General features: G+C 43.9%; 1 protein-coding gene across 3 annotated transcripts in view; it reads right to left on the bottom strand.

Annotated features, from left to right (window-relative positions):
- SYT12 (synaptotagmin 12) overlaps positions 1–26,380 on the bottom strand; it is a 244,929-nt gene that overhangs the window by 202,928 nt on the left and 15,621 nt on the right. The window contains exon 2 of one of the 3 annotated variants that reach the window (XM_073573892.1): positions 22,063–22,099. The exons of 1 other annotated variant lie outside the window; for it this stretch is intronic. The gene's annotated coding sequence lies outside the window, so the exon portion shown is untranslated. Of the gene's footprint in view, positions 1–22,062; positions 24,675–26,380 lie in introns of those variants that run through there. One more of the 3 variants, XM_073573894.1, reaches the window with a different exon arrangement.

Here is a 26,380-nt window from a genome sequence, read left to right as displayed (position 1 = left end):
TTCAAAAATGCTGTGCTGACGGTGCGGTTTTTTCCGTGCGGTTTTGCTGCAGTTTACAAACCGCAGCATGTCAATTGTTTGTGCGGTTTCCGCAGCGGTTTCATACCTCTACCATAGTAGAGGTGTGAAACCGCAGGGCAAAACCGCAGACCAAAACGCAGGAAAACCGCAGGTCACTTTACCTGCGGTTTTACCTGCGTTTCCGTGCGGAAAAAAACGCAGCGGAATCCGCAACGTGTGCACATAGCCTTACAGACATGACGTAAATATTCATCATTCAGCAAGCATTTTAGGGCTGGAGAAAATAATTTGTTAGAAGGGAATGTCACCGTCTAGTGATAAGCAAGTATGCTCATTACTCAAGATTTTCGAGCATGCTCGGGTGTTCAAGTATTTTGGGCGAGCTCTGAGATTTAGTTTGTGCCACCGCAACTGCATGATTTGCGGCTGCTAGACAGCCTGAATATATGTGGGGATTTCCTAACAAACAGGCATTCCACACATGTATTCAGCCTGTCTAGCAACCGCAAATCATGCAGCTGCGTCGACACAAACTAAATCTCCAAGCACGTCCAAAATACTCTGAGAACACCCGAGCACGCTCGGGAAATCTTGAGTAACGAGCATATTTGCTCATCACTATTGCTGTCCCATTCTTATAGCTTGTTGGGATGTTTGATTTCTGCGACTGAGGTAGTTTATTACGGTGTTTTCGATGCAGCTTTAAGCAGTACAGCTTTTTGTAAAGCAGTACAGCATTTTTCGGTGCATTACAGGTGACCGAGTTGGTGGCTCCATTGAAACTGAAGAAAGAGGGTCTGTTGAAGGACAAAATTTTAACTGCAAATGGCTCAGTCTGCATTCACAGCTCTAAAATGGACCACTTCGGACGGATGACATGGGTTTCTTTGAGGCAGGTAGACAAAGTAGCTTGTCTTTTTCACATTGTTTCTGCCTATTTAGCTATACGTCAGAATGGGGAAAAAATTTTAGCCCACTGTGATGGTACCGTTTACCCGTTATCAGTTTCAGTCCATTTTTAATAGCTGTCTTATGACGGTTTGTGTTTTGCCTGCGGAATTCTGTACCCATTCCTTTAGGATTGGAGTGGCTATGGAGGCAGTGAAGGTGGGCATGTCTAAATGGGGAGGTAAAGCGCGCCAGCCGTTGGAGGTCAGAGTGTTTTGCAGGTTATATTCGCACTGAGCTGTTGAACTAATTGTTTTTGTTTTCAAGTTCTCAGCATCTGACAGTGTGGTTAGTGGGGAATTTGTACACTTTGGGCCACGCAGAGAGCTGCATGCAGACCTGGTGGAAAGAACTTGGGTTTCCAAGATATCAAGGTTTTTGTGGAGATGGATCCGCGGTCTTACAAAGTCACAGGTGATGAACTGATGACACTTATGCGTGTGGATTTTAACCAAATTATAGGCTTTTTCTCTGAGGTAATATTAGTATGGTTTGTGATAATCCTGAGTGTTGAGTGTTACATGGCAGGGAGCCAGGGATGCCATTGATAAAGCCAGTTCAAAGGTTATTTGCCATATTTTCTGTTTTGCACGATCCAAGTCCGGTGCAGTGGTATGCCATAGGCAATTGAGAGGTAAAAACCACCGCTTGATGCGGCAGGATGGAATTCATTTGAATGACATAGGCCTGGACATATTGTTATCGGGCCTCTTTGTCGAGTGGGGGGTCTCGGTGCAGGCTTAAATGAGCAATTTCATGGCGGTAAAATTTATCAGTTTGGAGAGTATGGAGATGAAGACGAACTTGTCACCGAGAGCAGGTGGTGCATACCGTTGCAGATTCCGGATGTTATACATGTTTTACGGTTTTAAGAGAATCGTTATGAGTAAGAAGAAAATGAATAATAGCTGTGGCGGACTCTGTCCATCAAAGAGTCATGTGTCCTGTGCTTTATTGGAATGTTTCACTACAGGGAGGGCGGCAACCTGCTTATTTAAAGGGTTTAGTGTTATGATCTCCGCAGTCTTGAGGACCACAAGCCAAATAGGGAAGGGGTCCCTGACTGTTAAGCCTAGATGTGTTAAGAAGGAAAGTGTTTAACGTTCCTCCCTCATTGCTAGCTCTCCCATCTTCTCCGGATGGTTGGTTGTAGAGGAGTTAAATTCTGGTCCAGAGCATTGCTGGATTTAAGAAGGGGTGGTCAGCTTCCCAATGGATCCTCGAACCAGGGGTTCTATATGGCCATTGGTAAATAATTTATTTTCCTGTTCTTGTTCCTCTTTCCTTCTGGATTTGAGGTTGGCACTGCCCCTTAATAAATACCCCCTTATTGGGCTCAATCTGCCTCTTCACCAGAGCTAGTGCGGACTGAGTTTCCCTTCCTCCCTTAATATGGTAGTTTAAGATGTTGCCATTTTGACTGAGTTTTCTATGTTTTAATGAGATGAATCTGAGAACCTGAGAAACTCCACATGGTTATAGGAAGGTGAGGCCAGTCTCTGCATGCATTTAACCGCGGTATGTCCTGCAGAATTTAACTTCCCTGTCCTGTCTGCTGCCAGCAGGGGATGTATTAGGCAGCTCCTCCCTCTACACTTAGGTTCCTAGTGTAGTTCCTCTCCCATTTTCCTGTCTAGCAAGTTTGTATTGATTCTGTCGTTACCTGGCTTGTTTAACCATTCTGTCTGACCTCTCTGCTCCTGACCCCGGCTTTGTATTCTGATCCTGTGCTGCTTGCCCTGACCTCAGACTTTGTGACTACGTCTCTACATGTGCCCTCAGTACCAGGTATCCCTGCCTTTACCCAATGGTCAGCTTCTGCAGGTCCGGGAACTGTACTGGAGTGGCACCTGGTGGATACCCCATGGCCCAAGCCTATCCTCACCATCCAGGTAGTCTAGTCTTAGTAAAGCCCCTCCAGGATAAGCCCTGCCAGTGGGGCATTGGATCCACACCCACTGTCGTCACAGGTTCACATACATTTGCCACTCATAGACATGTGATATTGGATCAATTTCCTTAAAATTTTGGACTCATTTGTTTGACTTGGTTCTCTTTACTTTCCGAAGTCATGAAAATTTGATGAAGGTTTAGGTCAAATTTATGCAGACTTATGGAAAAATCTTAATGGTTCACAAACTTTCAAGCATCATTGTATATATTTTGCACAGCTAAACATTATATGCTAACAACCAAAGAAATAAGACATTACCTAATAAATATCTGGAGGAGATATATTTATAGGTTTATTTCATGATTTCTCATCCAGTAAAATAAATATGTTTAATTATTCTAAGCATTTTCAAGAATCTTTCCGTTAGCGTTTTATTTTAAAATCCTATTATGTCCAAGTTTACAAACACATATGCTAATAAAACTGCCAATTGAGTCTGCAGTGGTTTTGTTCTGCTTAGAAAAGCGCCCTCACAAAATGTCAGCGCTGATTCAATTACGTTCAGGTCAATTTAAAAAAAATAGATTTTAGCTCAGAAATTAGTTTCAATAAGGCGTGGGTGTGTAAACCCATTGTTTAATGCTCAACACACAAGGAGGAAATTGAAAAGAAAACTTTACAAAAACTAGAAGAACAAGTTCTCTGGAAAGTGAATATCATTGTTTCTAAGAGATAAAAATATAAAGAGGGTGGTCAACAAAACTGTAGATGGATGTAATTATATAAATCATAAACCTGTCAGTAAAGAATCTGAAGGTTCATCAGAACAGGAAATTTTTAGAAATTCTATTTATTTGTTATACTCGATAACAGGGTGGTAAAAATAATATTACATCTATGTCTCAGCATAGACATTGGGAGCACTACTAAGCTATGCCACGAGTGTCTGATCGATGGTTGACTTTCATGCGAGCATTGTTCGCAGTCACCTAGCAGCTCCAAAATGGCTACCAAGAATAGGCTTGGTGCAAGCAATCTTACTAAAAGAAAAGACGATGGAACTAGGAAATTACAGGCCAGTGAACCTTACTTCTATTCCAGGAAAGATCTTTTTACAAATTATTAAACAGCATGTACAGTTGTGCTCAAAATTTACATACCACATCAGAATTTTTGCTTTCTTGCCCTTTTTGTCAGACAATATGAATGATAACACCAAAACTTTTTCTCCACTCATGGTTAGTGGTTGGGTGAAGGCATTTATTGTCAAACTACTGTGTTTTCTGTTTTAAATCATAATGACAACCCAAAACATCCAAATGACCCTGATCAAAAGTTCACATAATCCATTTCTTAATACCGTGTATTGCCCCCTCTAAATAAATGACAGCTTGAAGTCTTTTGTGGTAGTTGTGGATGAGGTTCTTTATTTTCTCAGATGGCAAAGTGGCCCAGTCTTCTTGGCAAAAAGCCTCCAGTTCCTGTAAATTCCTGGGCTGTCTAGCATGAACTGCGTGCTTGAGGTCTCCCCAGAGTGGCTTAATGATATTGAGGTCAGGAGACTGCAATGGCCACTCCAGAACCTTCACTTTTTTCTGCTGTAGCCAATAACAGGTCGACTTGGCCTTGTGTTTTGGATCGTTGTCATGTTGGAACGTCCAAGTACATCCCATGCGTCCAAGTACGTCCCTCCAGTATTTGCCGAAAACATGCTGCATTCATCTTTCCTTCAACTTTGACCAAGTTTCATGTGCCTTTGTAGTTTACACATTCCCAAAACATCAGCGATCCACCTCCATGCTTTACAGTAGGAATGGTGTTCCTTTCATCATAGACCTTGTTGACCTCTCTCCAAATGTAACGTTTATTGTTGTGGCCAAAATATTAATTTTGGTCCCATTACTCCAAATTACTTTGTTCCAGAAGTTTGAGGCTTGTCTCTGTGCTATTTTGCGTATTGTAGGCAAGATACTTTGTGGCATTTGCACAAAAATGGCTTTCTTCTGGCGACTCGACCATGCAGCCCATTTTTCTTCAAGTGCCTCCTTATTGTGCATCTTTTTTTTTTTTTTACTCAAATAGATTTTTATTAAAGATAAATAAAGCATAATACAATCTGACAAAATGCAATCAGTTTTCAGAAACAACTCCCTTAGCCCATAACATCACCCACCCCCTCCCCCATCCCCCCTTTTAGACAGCACATATCATCAGTCCCGCATTTCTCAACATTATAGAATAAGGATTCATTTCAGTATTCCATCCTATACAACAGTGCAATGTAATATTCCCGCAGACAATGACACATAGCCTTTCCCCAACATCACCATATATTTATCCGTACTCCAACCATGGCGCCCATAATCTTTCATATAGGGCAGACTTCCCCCTTTTCCTATAAACTCCTTTCTCCAATGTAATGATATGTTTCACTTATTTGAGATACTCTCCCCTAGACGGCGGCTCCTCCCTTATCCAGCTTCTAGCAAGCATCTTCCGGGCCATATAGAGTAGTCTTGCAATCGCCTCCTTTAATGCATTATTTATCACTATCTCCTCCACATATCCCAACAGACAAACCACAGGCTCCGTAGGAATCATACATCCATATGCTCCTTCTATCTGACTCAGGACCACTAGTCAAAAAGCGGCCAGCCTTGGGCAGGTCCACTTCATATGATACAGTTGTGGCCAAAAGTATTGACACCCCTGCAATTCTGTCAGATAATACTCAGTTTCTTCCTGAAAATGATTGCAAACACAAATTCTTTGGTATTATTATCTTCATTTAATTTGTCTTAAATGAAAAAACACAAAAAGAATTGTCCTAAAGCCAAATTGGATATAATTCCACACCAAACATAACAAGAGGGTGGACAAAAGTATTGGCACTGTTCAAAAAATCATGTGATGCTTCTCTAATTTGTGTAATTAACAGCACCTGTAACTTACCTGTGGCACCTAACAGGTGTTGGCAATTACTAAATCACACTTGCAGCCAGTTGACATGGATTAAAGTTGACTCAGCCTCTGTCCTGTGTTCTTGTGTGTACCACATTGATCATGGAGAAAAGAAAGAAGACCAAAGAACTGTCTGAGGACTTGAGAAACCAAATTGTGAGGAAGCATGAGCAATCTCAAGGCTACAAGTCCATCTCCAAAGACCTGAATGTTCCTGTTTTTACCATGCACAGTGTCATCAAGAAGATTAAAGCCCATGGCACTGTGGCTAACCTCCCTAGATGTGGACGAAAAAGAAAAATTGACAAGAGATTTCAACGCAAGATTGTGAGGATGTTGGATAAAGAACCTTGACTAACATCCAAACAAGTTCAAGCTGCCCTGCAGTCCGAGGATACAACAGTGTCAACCCGTACTATCCGTCGGCGTTTGAATGAAAAGGGACTGTATGGTAGGAGACCCAGGAAGACCCCACTTCTTACCCCGAGACATAAAAAAGCCAGGCTGGAGTTTGCCAAAACTTACCTAAAAAAGCTTAAAACGTTTTGGAAGAATGTTCTCTGGTCAGATGAGACAAAAGTAGAGCTTTTTGGGCATAGGCATCAACATAGAGTTTACAGGAGAAAAAAAAGAGGCATTCAAAGAAAAGAACACGGTCCCTACAGTCAAACATGGCGGAGGTTCCCTGATGTTTCGGGGTTGCTTTGCTGCCTCTGGCACTGGACTGCTTGACCGTGTGCATGGCATTATGAAGTCTGAAGACTACCAACAAACTTTGCAGCATAATATAGGGCCCAGTGTGAGAAAGCTGGGTCTCCCTCAGAGGTCATGGGTCTTCCAGCAGGACAATGACCCAAAACACACTTCAAAAAGCACTAGAAAATGGTTTGAGAGAAAGCACTGGAGGACTTCTAAGGTGGACAGCAATGAGTCCAGACCTGAATCCCATAGAACACCTGTGGAGAGATCTAAAAATGGAAGTTTGGAGAAGGCACCCTTCAAATATCAGGGACCAGAAGCAGTTTGCCAAAGAAGAATGGTCTAAAATTCCAGCAGAGCATTGTAAGAAACTCATTGATGGTTACCGGAAGCGGTTGGTTGCAGTTATTTTAGCTAAAGGTTGTGCAACCAAGTATTAAGGTTGAGGGTGCCAATACTTTTGTCTGGCCTATTTTTGGAGTTTTGTGTGAAATGATCAATGTTTTGCTTTTTGCTTCATTCTCTTTTGTGTTTTTTCATTTAAGACAAATTAAATGAAGATAATAATACCAAAGAATTTGTGTTTGCAATCATTTTCAGGAAGAAACTGAGTATTATCTGACAGAATTGCAGGGGTGTCAATACTTTTTGCCACAACTGTATATACCCGCACCTTCATTCCTGCACCTGGTTTTTTCCTGAGGAAGGAGTTCTGTGAAACTTCGAAACGCGTAGAATAAAGACCACTGTAAAAATAACTGTTCATAGTGATTCACAGTGCGGATTGTCTGACCACTTTTTCTCCTATCCTGCATCTTCAATGAGTTGTATGGCATTCCCCAAAAATGTTTGTGAATCACTTAGGAACAACAAAATTTCGTCCGTATAGAGCGCTATTTTCTCCTCTATCCTTCCGTATCTGAAACCCGATACCTCTGTAGATTGACGTATTTTTGCGGCCAGCGGTTCCACAGCCAGAGCAAACAAAAGAGGGGAGAGCAGACACCCCTGCCTCATTCCCCTATGTAGCTCCATGGTATGAGACAGCACCCGATTCTCCCTAATTCCGGCCAGCGGTTGTGCATACAATAATTGAACCCACAATATGAATTGAGGACCAAATCCCAAACGATGTAAGACTTGCCATAAATAATCCCACTCTACACTGTCAAATGCCTTATGGGCATCTAATGATGCGATCATCCTCTGGCCACAGTTATCCGCATGTAGCTGCATGTTCATAAAAAGCCTTCTCAGATTCACAGCCGTAGACCTGTCAGGCATAAAGCCAGATTGATCCGGTTGTATTAATTAAGAAATAACACCTGACAGCCGCATTGCCAACAACTTGGCCAGAAGTTTGACATCCGTTGTGAGCAGAGAGATTGGTCGATATGACGCCATTTGCGGATCATTATCTTCCTTTGGCAGTACCACTATTATGGCCTCCCTCATAGATGTCGGTAAAGTCCCTCTACCCTTCGCCTCTTCCAAAACCTCCCTAAGTTTGGGTATTAACACCTCTTCCATACTTTTAAAAATTTCCACAGGTAGCCCATCTGCTCTTTGCCATTGACCCCAAAGCCCTACTTAACTCCTCATCTGTAATAGGTGCCTCCAAACTTTCTCTGTCCTCCTCCTCCAATCTGGGAAGCTCCACCCCCTCTAAAAATGCCACAGTGTCCTCAACCAATGTCCCCGCCCGAGAGGAATACAAATCTTTATAAAAGTCCATAAAAATATTCAGACTGTCCGAGTTATCCGATATTTTGGTGCCATCCCTTGAGTTCAAAGAGTGCACATATGGGTTTCCCCTCTGGGCCGAAGCCACCAGCGACAACATATGGCCCACCTTTTCCCCATCTTGATGTCACGCTCGCGCCTTGGCTGAATGGTGCGAGCCGGAGGTTGTGGCCCCACTGTGCCACAGACCAGACTACCCTGGAAGGGGCGTGACTGCGACAGCTACCTTGGTCTTCACTGGAGCCTCTGATGGTGAGGTCAGGCTTGTGCGGCAGATAGCTGTCGGGTGCCACTCCAGGGTGGTGTCTGGCTGTGGCTGCTGATCCCACTTGGAGACAAGTCACTTGGACAGATGTGACTGACAGGCAGACTGAGACAAAGGGCAAGAAGGTACGACAGATACAGGGCAAGCAGGCGTGGCTTGGAGACACTGGGCAAACAGGCACGGCTTGAGACACATTACTGGCGGGCACGGCTTGAGACACAGGACTGGCGGGCACGGCTTGAGACACAGGACTGGCGGGCACGGCTTGAGACACAGGACTGGCGGGCACGGCTTGAGACACAGGACTGGCGGGCACGGCTTGAGACACAGGACTTGCGGGCACGGCTTGAGACACAGGACTGGCGGGCACGGCTTGAGAAGGAACAGGTAGGGACCTGTTCACACAGCAGGTGCAGGTATGGATGCAGGCAGGCAGGAGTGGAATATGAAGGAACGGGTTTGGACCTGTTCACACAGGAGGTGCAGGTATGGATGCAGGCAGGCAGGAGTGGAATATGAAGGAACAGGTTTGAACCTGTTCACACAGGAGGTGCAGGTATGGATGCAGGCAGGCAAGAGTGAAATAAGAAGGAACAGGTTTGGACCTGTTCACACAGGAGGTGCAGGTGAAGGCAGGAGTGGAGAGAGAAGCTGCAGAAAGAGGTTCTGCAGCGGCAGCAGGAGTAGAGCAAAGCTGAACCACAAGGTCTGTGGAGAGAAGCTGCATCAAGAGGTTCCGCAGCGGCAGCAGGAATGGAGCAAAGCAGAACCACAAGGTCTGTGGAGAGAAGCTGCAGCAAGAGGTTCTGCAGTGGCAGCAGGACTGGAGCAAAGCAGAACCACAAGGTCTGTGGAGAGAAGCTGCAGCAAGGGGTTCTGCAGCAGCAGCAGCAGGACTGGAGCAAAGCAGAACCACAAGGTCTGTCGAGAGAAGCTGCAGCAAGGGGTTCTTGCAGCAGCCGCAGGAGCCGTGCAGACAGAGTGGCTAGAGTGCAGATGCACAGATAAAGCTGCGAGAGTGCAGATGCACAGACAGGGAGGACACAAGGAAAAACACAGCAAGAAAGGGAGCCACGGACAAGGAGAAAGGGAGACTGATAGACAAAGGTAAGACTGAGTTCAGACAGAGACACAGACAAAGACACAAGGACCAAGACTCAAGGGCCAGGATATTCTGCCTCCTGGCAGGCGGACAGAGAAATACTAGGCAAGGTACCAAGACACAAGAGTACGCAGTAAGAGCCTTCAGAGAAGGCAAGATACAGAACAGGGCCTGGCTGGCTCAGCAGCAAGGAGCTAACTGAGTTTAGACATTGCACAGGCAATGTTTCAGTGGGAGTGGCGAAACTAAATAGTCAAGTGCTCCAGGTGATTGGTCAGGGACAGATTACCCAGGTGCACCCAGACTGCATAAGAACCAGAGAGTTCAGGCGCCGCCCCCCTATACACAGTCAGGAAACATGGAGAGCAAGCAGGAGAACAAGAGTCATAGCACATGGAGCTCAGGGCTGGCAACAGACAGATTTCACAGCATGGCTTGAAGCAGAAAGTAAGTTGGTGTGCGGGGGATGGGAGGCCATGAAGTGATGCCAGCAGGGTTGTTACACTTGATAGTACGCCAACTGCTGGAACCCCCTTTTCCTCTCTGTCTGTTCCAATAGTATTTTATTCACCTCCTCATGAGCTTCCCTCAATCTTTTCCTAGCCTCTTGAGTATTCAGTACAGCCATCTAATCTTCTGCTTTCCTTAACTTCTCCATAGTATCCCTTTCTAATCGCTTTGCTCTCGACTTACACCTGCTAATATCTCTAAATAACAGGCCTCAAATATGCTTTCATCGCATCCCAAATGACAGACATATCAGCACTTCCGTCATTGAGAACAAAATATTCCTCCACTTCTCGTTGTACACTCTCCAGGTCTAAGCTCTGTAACCAAAAAGGGTGAATTTTCCACTCTCCCCTGTGCCCGGCCCATTTCCCCACTGACCGCAATTCCACCCCTATCGGGCTATGGTCTGAAATAGCCCAAGGCAAGTACTGCACATCCCCTACCATCGAGTCCAACATCCCATTCCCAAGAGCCATGTCTATTCTGGACAAGGTATTATGCGCTGGCGAGTAGCAAGAATACCCCCTCTCCCCAACATGCCTCACTCTCCACACATCCACCAGTCCAATTTCCTGCAGATATGTACCAAATGCAGTGATATGACTCTGAGTCCTATTCTGAGTATTTTTGTTTTTATCCCAGAATTCATCACATATGTTGTTGAGGTCCCCAATAACCAGGAGAGGAAGTCCCCCCCTACGTCCAGTCAGTTCCAACACTTCCCTAATCTTTCTGCTAGAGTAAGGAGGCGGAATATACATAGCTGCCACACACAATAGCACACCAAGCACTATGCATACCACCACCATGTATTGACCATCCAAATCAACATGCGCCTCCTTCTTCATATTGTGTATTTGAGGTAACCAAGACCGACACTCTCCTTGAGTACGTGGAGAAGGTAGAATGATATGATCTCTGTATCCAGTTTCTACACACCACATCAAGTCTTTCCCTTGTCAAGTGAGTCTCAAGCAGACATATCATCGAAGCCTTCTGGTCTCGAGCATGCTGGAGGATAGCCGCCTGTCTGGTTCTGTCTGCTAGGCCCCTCACATTCCAACTGAGAATTTTATTGTAATCCCCCATTATACCACTCAAAAAACTGCAAAAAGTCCTTGCACTTCCATACATTTTGTCTGTCCCGTCCCCACCCATTCCCCCACCCGTCTAACTCCCAAATCCCTCTCAATCCCTCCCCGAGTCGAAAACTTCTACCTCTCATCAAGAGTGGGGCTCCTCTAGCCCAATGTGGACACTCTCCCATATACCTCTGTTATGACTGGGTCACCGAGGAGGAAAACAAGACCAAGCCAAGTCACAGAAAACCAGAGAGGTTGGTAACTACGCGGATTGCAGACCCCTGATCCTAACCACACAACTAACAGCAGCCGTGGAGCGTACCTACGATGATTCTAGAGGCCTTATCACAGCCGGAGGACTAAATAAGCCTAAAGCAAGAAAAGGGGAAATCTAAAACTGCCTCAGAGCAGACCCCAAAGGAATAGACAGCCCCCACACATGTATTGACGGTGAGACAAGATGAAAACATGAACACAGGTAGGAAAATAGGCTGACCAAACAATGGGGCCCACACTAGCTAGAAAGGACAGGAAAGGAAAGATACTGTCTGCAATCACGCCAAAAAACCCTGCAAAAATGTCCAACACTTCTGATAGCAAATAATACCCTGAAGTCACTAGACTTCTCCCACTATATCAGAACTCTGGCTTATTCTGAGAACAGAGCAAAAAGAGGCCAATCTAATAAGGGACAAAAAGCAAACTGGCACGTACAGTGACATAAGAGTGGAAATTCAGCACAGCCCCAGCTGGGGCTGACTGACCACACAAAAAACTGAACAGACCAAACCAAATCAAATGTGAACATTAGCAAAGACAACTTAGCTTGTGAAGGCAGGAACTGAGCTGGAAACTAAGACCTCAGGCGGCAGGAAAAAATCACCAGCATGGAAATAGGGAGTCAGCTGTCTTAAATCGAGTCTGAGACTCCAGATGTCCACTCCTCTTCCTCATTATCAGGTGGCAGGTCTGTTAATTAGATCAGCTTCACTACCTCCTGCCACCACCAGAGGGAGCCCGGAAAGAGAACTCACAACTCCTCTGTCAGCACAACCAGTTCCCTCACCAGAAACCAGAGGCAGACCAGAAAATGAGTTCACAACATACCTCCGCACTTGTTAACTCTTTCCCCCTCCCGCCATCTTGTAAGCAACAATACAGATCAATATCTTAAACTTTACCAAAAAAAATAACAATATATAGATAATACAATTCACAGCCGCATTTCAGTATCGTCATTTCTCTTCCTTCCGTCACACTCCTCTGTTGCCGCATCCCAGAGCGAATTATGTGAAGTAATCATACTGAGCACACTATGGGCCCAAACCAATAGAACAAAGAAAAAGAGCCCATATGAACAAACTAAAAAATTCAGTCCTCATATTACAGGTATGAAAAAACAATGCACCATCAGACTCCACAGAATCTCAGTCTCCTCTAGCCTGCGATTTGTTGGCATTAAGGTCAATCGACTGCACAGCGTCCGCTGGCGTCAGGAAAAATTAAACCATGTCAAAGGTCACTACCCGCAGCCTCGCTGGGAAGAGCATGGAATATATCACGCCCAACTCCCGAAGACGTTTCTTAGCACCGGTGAACTCCATCCTCTGCTTCTGAACCGCAGCCAAATAGTCTGGATATAAAGCAATCCTCTGCCCATCGATTGTAAGATCTTCTGAGTCTCTGGCTTTCCTCAGGATAATGTCCCGATCTCCATAATTTAGAATTTTTGCCAGCATAGTACGGGGGTTAGCTCCAGGGGCAGGAGGCCTAGGTGGAACCCTGTGAGCCCTTTCAATGGCAAAAACTTTAGTCAGGGGCGCGTCCCCAAACTTCCCCCACAGCCACTTTTCAATAAACTCAGTAGGGCTCCTACCTTTTGTTTTTTATGGAATCCCAACAATCCTGAGATTGATCCTTCTGGATCTATTCTCGAGGTCATCATTTTTTGCAGCCAGCTCTGACAGTTGTTGTGCAACCTTCTTTGCAGCTTTCTGCAGTTTCGCTACATTATATTCTGCAGTGTTCATCCTCTCCTCCACTTTGCCCACACATTTATCCACCTTCTGCATGGCCGCATTAATATTTGCCACCTCCCCTCTCACATCTTGCACTTGCTGGGTCAGCATGTTTAAAGACTGCTTGCATGAGGAGACCAGCATAAAAACATCTTTAAGAGTCAGTTCTCCCCCAGGCTCCAACTGTCCCTGGCCCCCTGCAGCAGCCTCCTTGTTACCTGCTTCTGCTCCTGCCCCGTCCTGTGGCTCGTTTTCCCCCTCAGACAGCTCTTCCTCCTCCTCTTCAGGGTCCGACTCAGCCCCAGCACTCTCAGCAGCTTCTTCTGCTCCCTTTGTCCTGGAAAATTTCTTCAGCTTATCGGCGGCCGCCATGTGCAGCTGGCAGTCAGAGTTTGCTTTGGCCACCTCCTCCCTGGCGGCCGCACCATCTTGTATGCAGATTCCCTCGCCTGCGCCCGCATCCTGCTGTCTCCTCCGCATCATCACTGCTCTTCAAAGGTACAGTTCAGTGCCCACAGCTGCCCAGACCCTTCAGTCGTACACCGCAACTCAAAAGCGGTATTTTTGTTGTGGCTATGCAGGATTAATGTTAATATCTCCGGCGGGAGGTCTCCCCTGCACGTCCTCTCACATCGCCAGCTAGGACACACCCCCTTATTGTACATCTTGAAGCAGCAACACCACTAGTTTTCAGAGAGTCCAGTATTTCAGCTGATGTTATTTCTGGGTTTTTCTTTGCATCCCGAACAATTTTCCTGGCAGTTGTGGAAAATTTTTGTTGGTCTACCTGACCATGGTTTTGTTTTTACAGAGCCACTGATTTTCCATTTCTTACTTACAGTTTGAACCCTGCTGACTGGCATTATCAATTCCTTGGATATCTTTTTGTATCCCTTTCCGATATTATACAGTTCACATACCTTTTCCCGTAGATCCGTGGACAATTCTTTTGCTTTCCCCTTGACTCACAATCTAGAAATGTTAGTGACTGGATGAAAGGTGCAAGAGTCTGTCTGGATCCCAGAAACTCACTCAGCATTTATTCACACCCACTGATTATTAGCAAACAGGTCACAGGTGAGGATGTTACCTTTAGTAGCCATTCAAACCCATTTGTGTCAACTTCTGTGCATGTTATCAGGCCAAAATCACCAGGGTATGTGAACTTTTGATCAGAGTCATTTGGATGTTTTGGGTTGTCATTATGATTTAAAAAGAGAAAACACAGTAGTTTGACAATAAATGGCTTCACCCAACCATGATCAATGGGTGGAGAAAAAGTTTTGGTGTTATCATTCATTTTCTCTGAAAAAATGCCTATAAAGCAAAAATTTTGCTGGGGTATGCAAACTTTTGAGCACAACTGTATGTAAGTAGAGATGAGCGACTTTGCATTTTTTATCGGGTCGATTCGGGTTTCATGAAACCCGACTTTCGCAAAAGTCGGGTCGAACGAAATCGGCCGATTATCGTGAAAAGTCGAAGGCCAACTGAAACACGAAACCCAATGCAAGTCAATGGGGAAGAAAAGTCGGCAGTGAGTGGAGGACAGGAAACACACCTACAGTGCCCATTTTAATGCCAAAAACATCAATTTTTATTACTTAAGCTTGTCAACCTTAATTTACTTTATAATAATAGTTAGGCATTGAAAACTGGAGGTTATTTGGCTAAAGTTGTGGGGGGGTAGGGCTGGCTCCAGATTTTCGTAGGCCCAGGGCCAAAGAGTGTCATTGGGCTCCTTTAACACATGCCACAATTCATGATCCTCTGATACGGCAGAGAAATAGTGATATAGTACAATGAAAAATACTTCACTTCTTTCATCACATGACTGATATCCATTTTAAATTCTCCAATAGCTCAAAAAATGGACAGTATATTACTCCATACAGTATTATGGCCACCGCATAGTGCGCTATACAGAGTAATGAGGCCCATATATTTCTCCATACAGAATCATTGGTCCCATATAATGTTCGATACAGTATATGATGAGCTCCACATAATGCTACAGTATATGTTGGTCCCCATGGATGAAACTCCTCTGTCTTATGGGGCCAAATAATGCTCCATATATAATGGGCCCCATTTCTAATGCTCCAGTGTATAATGGGCCCTGTAAATGCTTCTCCAGTGTCTGATGTCCACCTTTGGAATGCTCCAGTGTTTGGAGGGCCCCATATATCATTCTCCAGAGTATAGTGCTCCCCAAAAATTGCCCCCAACCTTTAAAACAATTAAATAAGTCTCCTCGCTAGGGAATCCCTGTACTAGTCTGGACTCCTCGTCGTCCCCATCTTCCATCTCTCTGCACTTGGACTGTTTAGGCAGAGGGCGTACAGACATGATGTCATCGTGCTCTCTGACCACAATGTCACTGTCAGGAAACGCGGAAGACGTCATGGCGGTGGAGCAGGGAGAGGTAAGTATTTCAACTTTGCAAGTGCTGTGATCCTGAGCAAGCAGGGGGGGGCCCACTCGTTGGCGATGGCACTGGCACAGGGCCCCTCGTAGTACCGTCGCCCATGAGTATGACTCCCCCACCTGCTCAAGGAACCTGCACTTTCATCTGCACCTTCCTCTTTGTCACCGTATAAGGTGGTATAGTATGCGGGAAGGGGAACCTGAGTTTTATCAGGGTGAGAATCTGGCTGTGTAGAATGAGAGGGGAATGTAGTGGTCTGGGTCAATGTACCAGCAGAATCATCTAGCAGTGGGTGGGCATCAGTGCACTTGTGGCGCCCCCAGGAGTACGGTCGCCACAGCGGCATTACCTTCTTCCTAGGGAGTGTGATGTCATGCTTGGGAGCAACGAAGGATCTCTCTAGTAGTTAAAGCAACACAACACAGTTCCCACTCCAGGCCAGCAGAGAGAGCTCTGAACCTGACTGCTCAGGAGCTGCTCTCTGTGGTCGGGAGGAGGGAAGTTAGGGCACTCTGTGAAGGGAAGGGGAAGTGTGTGGATGTGAGAAGGGGAGCTGGAGGATGAGCAGAGTTAAGGCTCACTCCTAGCTGGAGCGCATGGTCCGGATTCCGGTCTCCGAGTTTGTAGGGACACTGACGGTCCTGCAGCAGAAACCAGAGGAAGTAGCAGCTGTAAATGCTCTTTTCCCAACTAAGGCTCGGAGGCCCCAGCAGCGACTTGTGTGAGCCAGAAGGAAAAGGCTACGGCTGCCTGCCATACGAGAAAGTTTCAAAAGAGAGTCAACAGGGGGAACTTCAGAGAACTCAGTACTGCGAGTACCTCAGATAAGCGCTAGAATGGAGGCCACACTACCTGTCTGCAGAGAATTCCTAATTTGCTTCCAGGCTGACCAACTCCTTCTCCATCTGTACTCTGGGTCCTGTACGGCACTTACCAAGTACAGGTAAAGGAACTGCACGACTGTGTCTGTCATCTTTCTCCTGCACCTGGCGCATGGCTCTGCTACATCCTGCACTGCACACCATCTACCAACTCTTTCATCTGCCCTGCGACTACGGCCCTACCTATGCAGGGCTTCTACATCTTAGCTGCACCTCACCATCTGTCCCAGAGAAGCGACACTGCAGCGCTGGTCAATCTGATCAGAAACCACAGGTGGCGTCACGTATCATTCACCTTTAAACGTTATTCACCCCTTTGCATGGACGCCCAGGCCCACGGACCGGGTCACTACCACCGTGACACATCCCTCTGAGACACCGGCCCGGTACCAATTAACCCCACTGCCCTGGCTGGCCACCCACACTCCATGTCAGATTCATCTTGGACTGGGGAATTCACGATTTGGCGTGATAACCCAGGCATGGTATGTAAAAAGAGCTCCATGGAGTAATCTGTAGTGTGGCCTGCCACATCCTTCACTTTTGGTAGGGGTGAAGGACACAAGGATAGGTGTTGTTCCTGACCAGGAGCTTCCACTGACGACTCGGTGCTTTTATTTTTTGAAACTTCAGAAGAGAAGGCGATAGAGCTGGTGGCTGTGTCAGCAATGTAAGCCAAAACTTGTTCCTTAATCTCCGTCTTTAAAAGCAGTTTACCTACTCCCAGAAAAGGGAGCCTTCGAGGCCTTGTAGAGCCAGACGATGACGCAGGCTCAACACCTCCTGCCTTAGGTGCTATTGTGCTTTTGCCACTACCAGCAGATGCACCACCACCCCCGCCACCATCAGTACCAGCTGGCAACCCCCACCCACTTCCACGGCCTCTTCCACAATACTTGCTGATTTTTGGAAAAATGTACCCAAAATACCACAAGCTATATGGTACTGTAAAACAAGGTACAAGGTGTATATAGTATTGGGGAGAATTGGAAGCTCCCTAGAGATTTTAGGAGGCTGAACTATTATCTCCGGCCCAATATAGATTACACCTCAATTTAACAGGCTGAAATTGGCTGGTGTATGACAAAGTACAAGGTGTATATAGTATTGTGGAGAATTTGAATCTCCCTAGAGATTTTAGGAGGCTGAACTATTATCTCCGGCCCAATATAGATTACATCTCAATTTAACAGGCTGAAATTGGCTGGTGTATGACAAAGTACAAGGTGTATATAGTATTGTGGAGAATTTGAATCTCCCTAGAGATTTTAGAAGGCTGAACTATTATCTCAGGCCCACTATAGATTACACCTCAATTTAACAGGCTGAAATTGGCTGATGTATGACAAAGTACAAGGTGTATAAAGTATTGTGGAGAATTTGAATCTCCCTAGAGATTTTAGAAGGCTGAACTATTATCTCAGGCCCACTATAGATTACACCTCAATTTAACAGGCTGAAATTGGCTGGTGTATGACAAAGTACAAGGTGTATATAGTATTGGGGAGAATTTGAATCTCCCTAGAGATTTTAGGAGGCTGACAATGATGCTCTCAGTCAAGTATGGCAGCAGGTAGCCTAATAAGCAGGACTGCTGCACACAAAAGAGTGGAAAAATGAACGCTTGGTAACTGTGCAGAAAAGAGGAAGAAAAGTATTTTTGCTTGTAAAAAAGCAGTTTGCACAGCAGTGTGCAAACAGCAATGCAGCTATCAGGGAGCCTTATAAGGCAGCCTAATAACCAACAGAGCTGATGCACAAAAAATATAGCCTCCCCTGTCACTGCACACAAACTGTTGTGTTGTACAGTGGAAATCGCTAACAGCAAAAGCAGTTTTTTTGTTCTTCTTCCCTGCCTAACGCTCTCCCTTATTCAGAATCAGCAGCTGCAACCTCTCCCTAATGCTAAGATCGGCAGAAGTAAGATGGCGGTCGGCGTGCACGCCCTTTTATAGCCCCTGTGACGCCACACGAAGCAAGCCAATCACTTGCATGCCCTTCTCAAAGATGGTGGTGACCGATGCCCATGTCATCGCGTTGCCCACAGTGTGCGTCCTCCATCATTGGCTGAAAAAGGGCGCTGGAAGCATCATTTGAAACACGACATTGGCGCTCTGGTCGCCGACCTCATGGCCGACCTCACGCTATGGTCGGGTTTCGTTTCATGAAACCCAGCTTCAGCGAAAGTCGTCGACTTATGAATTTGACTGACCCATTTCGCTCAACTCTATATGTAAGTACTTCGGTAAGAATACAGTCATTAACCAGAGTCAGGGTTTGCAGAAACAAGGCATGCCAAACTAATCTAATTTCCTTCTCTGTTGGAATCACTGACAGGGAAAAGCTGTACATATAGTATATCTCGACTTCAGCAAAGTATTTGATAAAGTATCTCATACTATCTTTATTGGAAAACTAACCAAGTATGGGATTTACAAAGCTATGGTTAGGTGGATTCATAACTGGCTCAGTGATCGTACTCAAAGAGTGGTAATAAATGGTTACACATTCAATTGGAAGTGACTAATAGAATAGTATTTAAGAGGGAGAGATGCAAGATTCTACATCTGGGCAAGTAAAGCGAAAATGACATCTACTGAATGGAAGGAATTGAGGTAAGCAACAGCACATGTGAAAACATTTGGGTATACTAATAGATCACAGACCTCACATGAGTCAGCAGTGTGATGCAGCAGCAAAAAAAGGCAAAAACAGTTCTAGGATATACTAAGAGTAGCACAGAGTCTAGATCATGTGAAGTAATCATCCCACTCTACTCCTTGGTCTGGCCTTATCTGGAATACTGTGTCCCTTTCTGGGCACCACATTTTAAAAAAGAGATTGGAAAACTGGAGCAAGTTCAGACAAGAGCTATCAGGATGGTGAGCAGACTGCAATCTATGTCCTACGAGATATGGTTAAAAGATCTGGGAATTTTAAGCTTAAAAGGCTAAGAGGAGACTTAATAGCTATATACAAATATCTGAAGGTATGCTACTGTGTAGAGGGATCATCATTATTCTCATTTTCACATGGAAACATGAGAAGCAATGGAATAAAACTGAAAGGGAGATAAAGATTAGATATTAGAAAAACATTTTTTACATTGAGGGTAATCAATGAGTGGAACAGGCTTTCACAAGAGGTGGTGAGTTCTACTTCAATGGGAGTCTTCAAACAGAGGCTGGACAGACATCTGTCTGAGATGGTTTAGTAAATCCTGTATTGAGCAGGGGGTTGGACACAATGACCCTGGAAGTCTCTTCCAACTTTAACATTTTATGATTCTATATTAAGCTACTCTGTTTACGAGAACCCTGAGATTGCCCTGGCCTTCACATTTTAACCCCTGTACAGGCATCTGGACTTAGGGTTCCCTGGGTAAGGGGCACAGAGTCAATTGTTGCTTGATGGTGCAAATTGGGATAAAAGTGAGTCAGATAGCTGGGTCAGATCCAGGAGGGATGGGGGGTACAAAATCATCAGGCAGGAGGAACATCAATAAACTAGCTCTGGTCAGGGATAAGGATAAGTCAAGAAGAAACAACAGATGCATAGAATAGTTGTAAAACCGGGAAGCACAAACATTGACTGGCAGTGGGAACTGACTCTGAAGGTTTTATATAGTAACAGCCTCACACAGTGCTGACAGCTGATAGAAGCCCAAATAAACAGGATTAACTCCTTAGCTTCTGGACAGGCCAGAGCCACACATCCCAGGGAATAATATAGGATTGATGCAGTCATGTAGAGATTGAGTGTTGCCAATTATGGTGCGTATTTTCCTGAGACAACCTCTCAAACCAAACCTTAGAAGGCTGGATATTAGCAAAACCCCCAAAAAATTGCACTGTAAAATTTGGCAAGTATACTGCACAGCTGCCACATCATTCTAGCGATAGGAAGGAGACTCAGTGACATGCCACCGACAACTGTACAGAGATATTCCAATTAAAGTGGTACTCCAGCAGGGTTTTTTCCATTATTAAGCTGGAGTGGAACCATTAATGTAATTTCCCTGCCCCTAATATTGCCACTGCCACTGTCTTCATCAATTAGATGGCGGAGTGGGCCTGGAGCTGCGCCGGGAGGAGCTGAAGACAGACCACTTTGTATTTACAAGGGGTTGTCTTGTCTTATTTTTTGGAGGCTTTTTGCAGGTTTTACCTTGTTCCTTCAAATCTACCTCATCAGATTTTAAGTCCGGCAGAAAGCTTGGCGTTGGTATACAGACTTTTACACTTGAGCTACTATTACTGCGGTGGCTAATTGGATTCCCTTAATGCTTTTAGCTACCTATCATATAGCATTTCTCACTCTGGTGGCAATGGTGTTTGATTTGAAAAGTGTGAAATAAATGCAGTCAGTGTACATTTGCCCCTTATTTCAATTCCAATAAAAGACATTTATCGCAGAGTTGTAAAAGTGACACTTTTTTTTAGAGCCATACATGAAAATCTTATTATCCAGCAGCTGAAGCAGCAAAAACTCACAAAACTTTGTAGTCTCTAAAGGAATAGATGTGAAGCTTTATGCCCGATACACTAGTCCAGATTTATGCAATCGAAATCCCAGCCAGGAGTCTTCTTTGAACGCCTTCAGCATGGTTCTTGTTCTGTGCCGTCATCATAAAAGAAGTATCGTTTCTCCTTGCGGAGAATGACATGGTAAGACAAACACTCGAAAGTAAGTAAAGGGTTCCCAGATACAAGGACTACAGAAAAAATGCATCTTATTTATAAGGGATACAGACAGTGTTCTGCCCTCTGAATATAGGGCAAATATGTTTATGTTATGTGCTGGTTTAGTTATAGCACCATCTAGTGGTGGCTGAATTTATAGCTGTGTCTTAAATAGCTTTTATAGCCTGTGCCTTTAATAGCAGTCAGAGTGTTGCATTGTGGGATTGAAGCAATGTATTCTGGGATGAGGAAGATGCCATTTTTTTCTGTGTATTTCTTAGGACACACGTTGTTTATTTGTCCTCCTGTAACTCCCCTACTTGAGTCGCTATCCTGGTAAAGCATATCTGGTAAGATTAATATCTTTTCTTGCAATGCAGTGTTACAGAGATGTTATTAACTGTATAGCAGCCAGTGCTCAGTAGATGTAATTAGACACCTGTGTATTCCATGTAACGTTTGCATCACACTGTATACTTCCTGTAATTGTGTTAGCTGTATGATCATCTGCTCAATACTTACCCATGTTGTTTGTATTCTTTATAGTTTTACCACATGTTCTATACTCTTCACCAATAAACAATTTAGACTACAGAGAACAGTCTGCTTATTTTGGAAGACAGAAAGTGGTTTATGCTGTATGCTAGATTGCACACCGTGTCAACGTGTATGAAGGCAGAACAGACAGTTTTAAAGTATTTCTAATTAACACATGGGAAAACATATTAACAGCCTACTCTATGGACAGACCATCTATGTGGATACATAAGAAGCCCATTTAAAGGATCTTTACGTCTATGTGCATCACTAAGATATGTCATTACTTACCCATTGGTCGGGTCCTTCAGAAACCAACAACTAACGTCTGGAAAAAAAAGAGGCATTAGAGAGGTCCCGTCATCTATCCCAACATGTCAATTTTATTAAATCTTTGCATTCTTGATGACATAATAATTCTACAACATCTTAGTTTATAACTTTGCAATATTTTGTTGCTCTCCCATTCCGCTTCAAAATGTATTACTAAATCAATAATTGAACAATGCCATTCCACTTGACAAAAAAGTAGTCTGACAATGGCAACATTGATTTGACCATGTGAGACAACGTAAAGACACCCTCTCCCTCAAATGGTAGCAACCAATTGTCAATGTATTCACACATTTCCATGAGGAATAAGAGAAAAACACAGCAAACAGATCTGAAAAAAAGTAGATATTTTTATGGAGAATACAAGTATTTAATTAAACAGCTCAGAATATTTTAAAAAGAACTGTCCATCCACTTCAACAGTGCCTCCACATTGGGCCATTCATTGCATTGGTTACCTATCCACTACAGAGTACAATATAAGCTCATCACTCTCAGTCCCAAAGCTCCCCACAATTTTGCACCACCCTACATCTCCTCCCTCATCTCTATCACCCAACCTGTGCTCTCCATTCTGTAACTGATCTAAGACTAACGCCCTCCATAATCTGAACTTTACACCTCCATTTTTTAGACTTCTCTCCTGCTGCACCAGTTCTCTGGAATGCGCTACCCCAATCTAACTAATACCTAGCCCCCACATTTTTAAGCATGCTTTAAAGACACTTCTCTTTAGACAGGCCTCACTTCAATAATCTAACTCTCCCCTATTCCCTTCCAATTTTTTCTTAGAATCTGGTCCCTCTTTTTATCTGTCTCCACATCCTCCATATCCCCAATAGCACTTGGTAACTGTACTGAGACAGATCCTGGCTGATGACCGGATCATGCAGCTTTATATCATAGCCTCCACTTATCATAATAATGGCCGAATCATACATGAAACAACAATGCAACTAAAATAGGACTATAAATCCTCCAAAAATTTGAAAAACAGCAGAAAAAAGGCAGTGATGTTTACCTCCCCAGGCCTCCAGACAAATGCACTCTCAGGATGCAGCAGGCCCATGAAGTTAAGATGGTAGTAACACAGATGCAAAAATACTAATGGAACAACCACTCATGGTCTACAAATCAATGGAGGGGGTGGCTGATTAGTATGTTATTGCACAATAGAGACTTGTATGCAGCGCTGTTCACACAATGGTAATGCACAGCATGCAGGTTAACAGCCTATTAATGTCGCCCATATTATTAGATCAGGTGGGCTGCCCAGCGCTATCCAAATGCATCCCATGTGAACAGGCACCACAGTTTACAAGACAAAATGGGCCTAGCTGCACCCTGAAATTTAAAGTGCAAAAATATACATATAAAATATGTGAGTTATTAGTCGATATCTTGGCCAACATATGCAAGCTCGCAAGCATGAGGACCCTTGACACGAGTTGCGAGCTTGCATATGTTGGCTGATTCATGCCGATTACTGGAAATTTATATTTTCATGGATTGGACTTTTATGGATGGAGCAATACTAAGTATGTTTTACAAAAAACCTTTATTTTTGGATTGGGAAAAGGGGAGGGATATTCAAACTTTAATGTTTTATTTCTTTTAATATTTTTAAATACATTTGTTTTAAGTTGCATTCATTTTTAAGTCCCCCCAGGGGACTGGTTATACTATGCACTGTAATAGCTGATTACCGCAGTATATCCTAAAAATCAAGAACGTCAATGGAAATAGCTTCAGTAGACCCCCAGCACCTCATGATTGCATTGCAGGGGGTAATGTCATTGTCAGAAATTGACAGCAGCATCTTTATTGTTGAACAACAGCAATCAAACCTAGCCTTGGTTGTTGATTTTAGAGGCAGGAGCCAACCTGAAAACACAGCCGGCACGTGCCATACATGAAGCAGGCTCAGTTCTTGAGCTCGCTCCATAAATGTACCCCGTAGGTTGTACATGTATGTAAATCTTCTGTAGGTAAGGAGTTAGACAACATATCGCTGCAGGAAGAAGCACCAAACTTGTTTATTAAGGCTGTGTTCACACTTAACATTTTTGTTTCATTTGTGTTGCAATTTTTTATAAGGCAACTTAAAACCTGCTTTTTACAGCACCAGCAAAAGCTTTGAGATTTCAGAAATCTCATGCACAAGTTTGTTTTTTCCCTGACTGAATAGGAAAACTGAAGCATTTTTTAACTATGAAATATCAATTATTACAGAGTTTTTGCAGTGTTTTTTTTGGAATGTATTTTCACCAGTATAAAGTAATAACAAAAATTAGCAAAAATGCAAATAAACGTTTTTGTAGTATTTTTGGTGAATGAAACTAAATGTATTACCCATGTACTGTAGACAAATCCCACAAGTAATATGCAACTAAAAAAGATGCAAAAATGCTGAAAAACGACATTTGGAACGCAATGTTTTACTGCCAAGAGAGCAGATTTGTCTGCTGAAAAAAACAGCTGAAAAAAAGCAACAATGATTACCTGCCCCCTCCATAGATTGGTAGACCGTGAGCGGTTGTCTCATCGGTATTTTTACACCTGTGTTGCCGCCATCTTAACTACATGGGTCCACTGCACCCTGATAGTGCATTTGTATGGAGACCTGGGCAGGTAAACCTTTTTTCTGCTGCTTTTGAATTTTTGTAGTATTGTTAGTCTTCTTTTTGTGGCTTTGCTGTTTACTGCTGAAAAAAAACGCAACGTGTGAACATAGCCTAAGAGGTGCATGCCTCTTAAGAAACCAAAAATTGAAATCTACGCAAATCTATGAATTTTCCCTATTAATAATGCCAATTTGTTTAAATTAGAGTGTATCTGCCAACTTTACAAGAGTTACATAAACCTAAAAAGTAGCTATTGTATATGCTTTTTTAGACCACATTTTCATAGCACTTTATAAATTCCTCCCAGAGGATACTGCTACACTGCTGTGCATTTGCATTACTATGCTAAGCGGTTGAAGAAGCCTTTTACATCATTATCAATTACATCTAAGCCAACATGGAGACCTAAAACAAACACATAAATTGCATTAAGCTCCGCGCACAGCATGTCTAATAAGGGACATCCCAGATTTTCCCTCCCAGCTCCCCCCAGAATCCTCTTGGGTATTTCAAAATGACATTTTGAGAAATGAACTGATCCATACCACGTCTGAAGAGATTAGCTGACAAGACACTACCGCTGCATGCATCAATACCACTTCTTCGGAAGTCAACTCTGGATAGGTCAAGATGACATTAATTTGGGGTTCTTATTGAACCACTAACCCATGTAAATTAAGGAGATTGTGCAGTGAAGTCAATGCACATAATAACTGATTAATGAATGCAGGAGAATAGTTGCGCGCTGTAAAGCCCTTATCTTCTGAAAATGCTTCATATGAAGTTTGTTTCTTAATGGTTGTCTCTGTGTCTCCAGAGTGAGCCGTGACGTCTCAATGCTGCGGCATCTGGAGGCAAAGGTGGCACAAGCTCATGTGGTGGTAAGAAGTTATGGCACAGTGGCGGCTTGCCTTAGAATTTGCCAAACATAGATGTATTCACTGGGTAATTTATTACATGAATGCCAAGACTGGCCTTTCTTCAATCACAAAGAAAAGACAATGACCCAGACTCGCTCACACCGGTCTTGATGAGGGGGTGTACTGGAGTCAGATGTTCCTGATTCATGAATAGGTGCACGTCTCTTCATGAATATGGAGCGTGTGGCGAGTGCGCCTCTGTGCGCCACACCAGAAATCTCACTCCAGTCAGGGAATGCCATAGCTCGTTATGAATTAAAATAAACCAGTTGTGGAGTCCCGCCTCCACGGTGCCTCAGTACCGCCCATTTTATTGGAACTGGCAGAAATTGATGTGAAAACACCAAAAGTTGCAAAATTATAGAATAACTAAGAGTTCAAAGCTTTTACGCCAAAATTCTATTGTGAAAGCTTTGATGACTTGCGCCCTATGTGCACTTTTGTAACCATTTGTATGGCACCAATGAATATGAAATAGGAAAGGAAACGTCTCAGCAAATTTTCCTAATTGGAAATAACCCACTATTGGAGACCTCTATGTCTCCATGGTGACAGACTACAAACTCTGTGTGGTCATACGTCTTTCTACTCCATCCGCCCTATCCTTATACTACAAATAAATGAAGAAAATGGACTAATAATGATCAGAACAGATTATGTAGAGAATTTATTGGAAGTCTATTACCATGGAGACACAAAGGTCTGCATAGTCAAGCTATACCCAAAATAGAA

This window comes from Dendrobates tinctorius, unplaced genomic scaffold, assembly GCF_039654945.1.
Source record: "Dendrobates tinctorius isolate UK_male_01 unplaced genomic scaffold, ASM3965494v1 ptg000037l, whole genome shotgun sequence".
In the NCBI taxonomy this organism is placed as follows: domain Eukaryota; kingdom Metazoa; phylum Chordata; class Amphibia; order Anura; family Dendrobatidae; genus Dendrobates; species Dendrobates tinctorius.
This window is presented reverse-complemented; position numbering and strand designations above follow the sequence as displayed.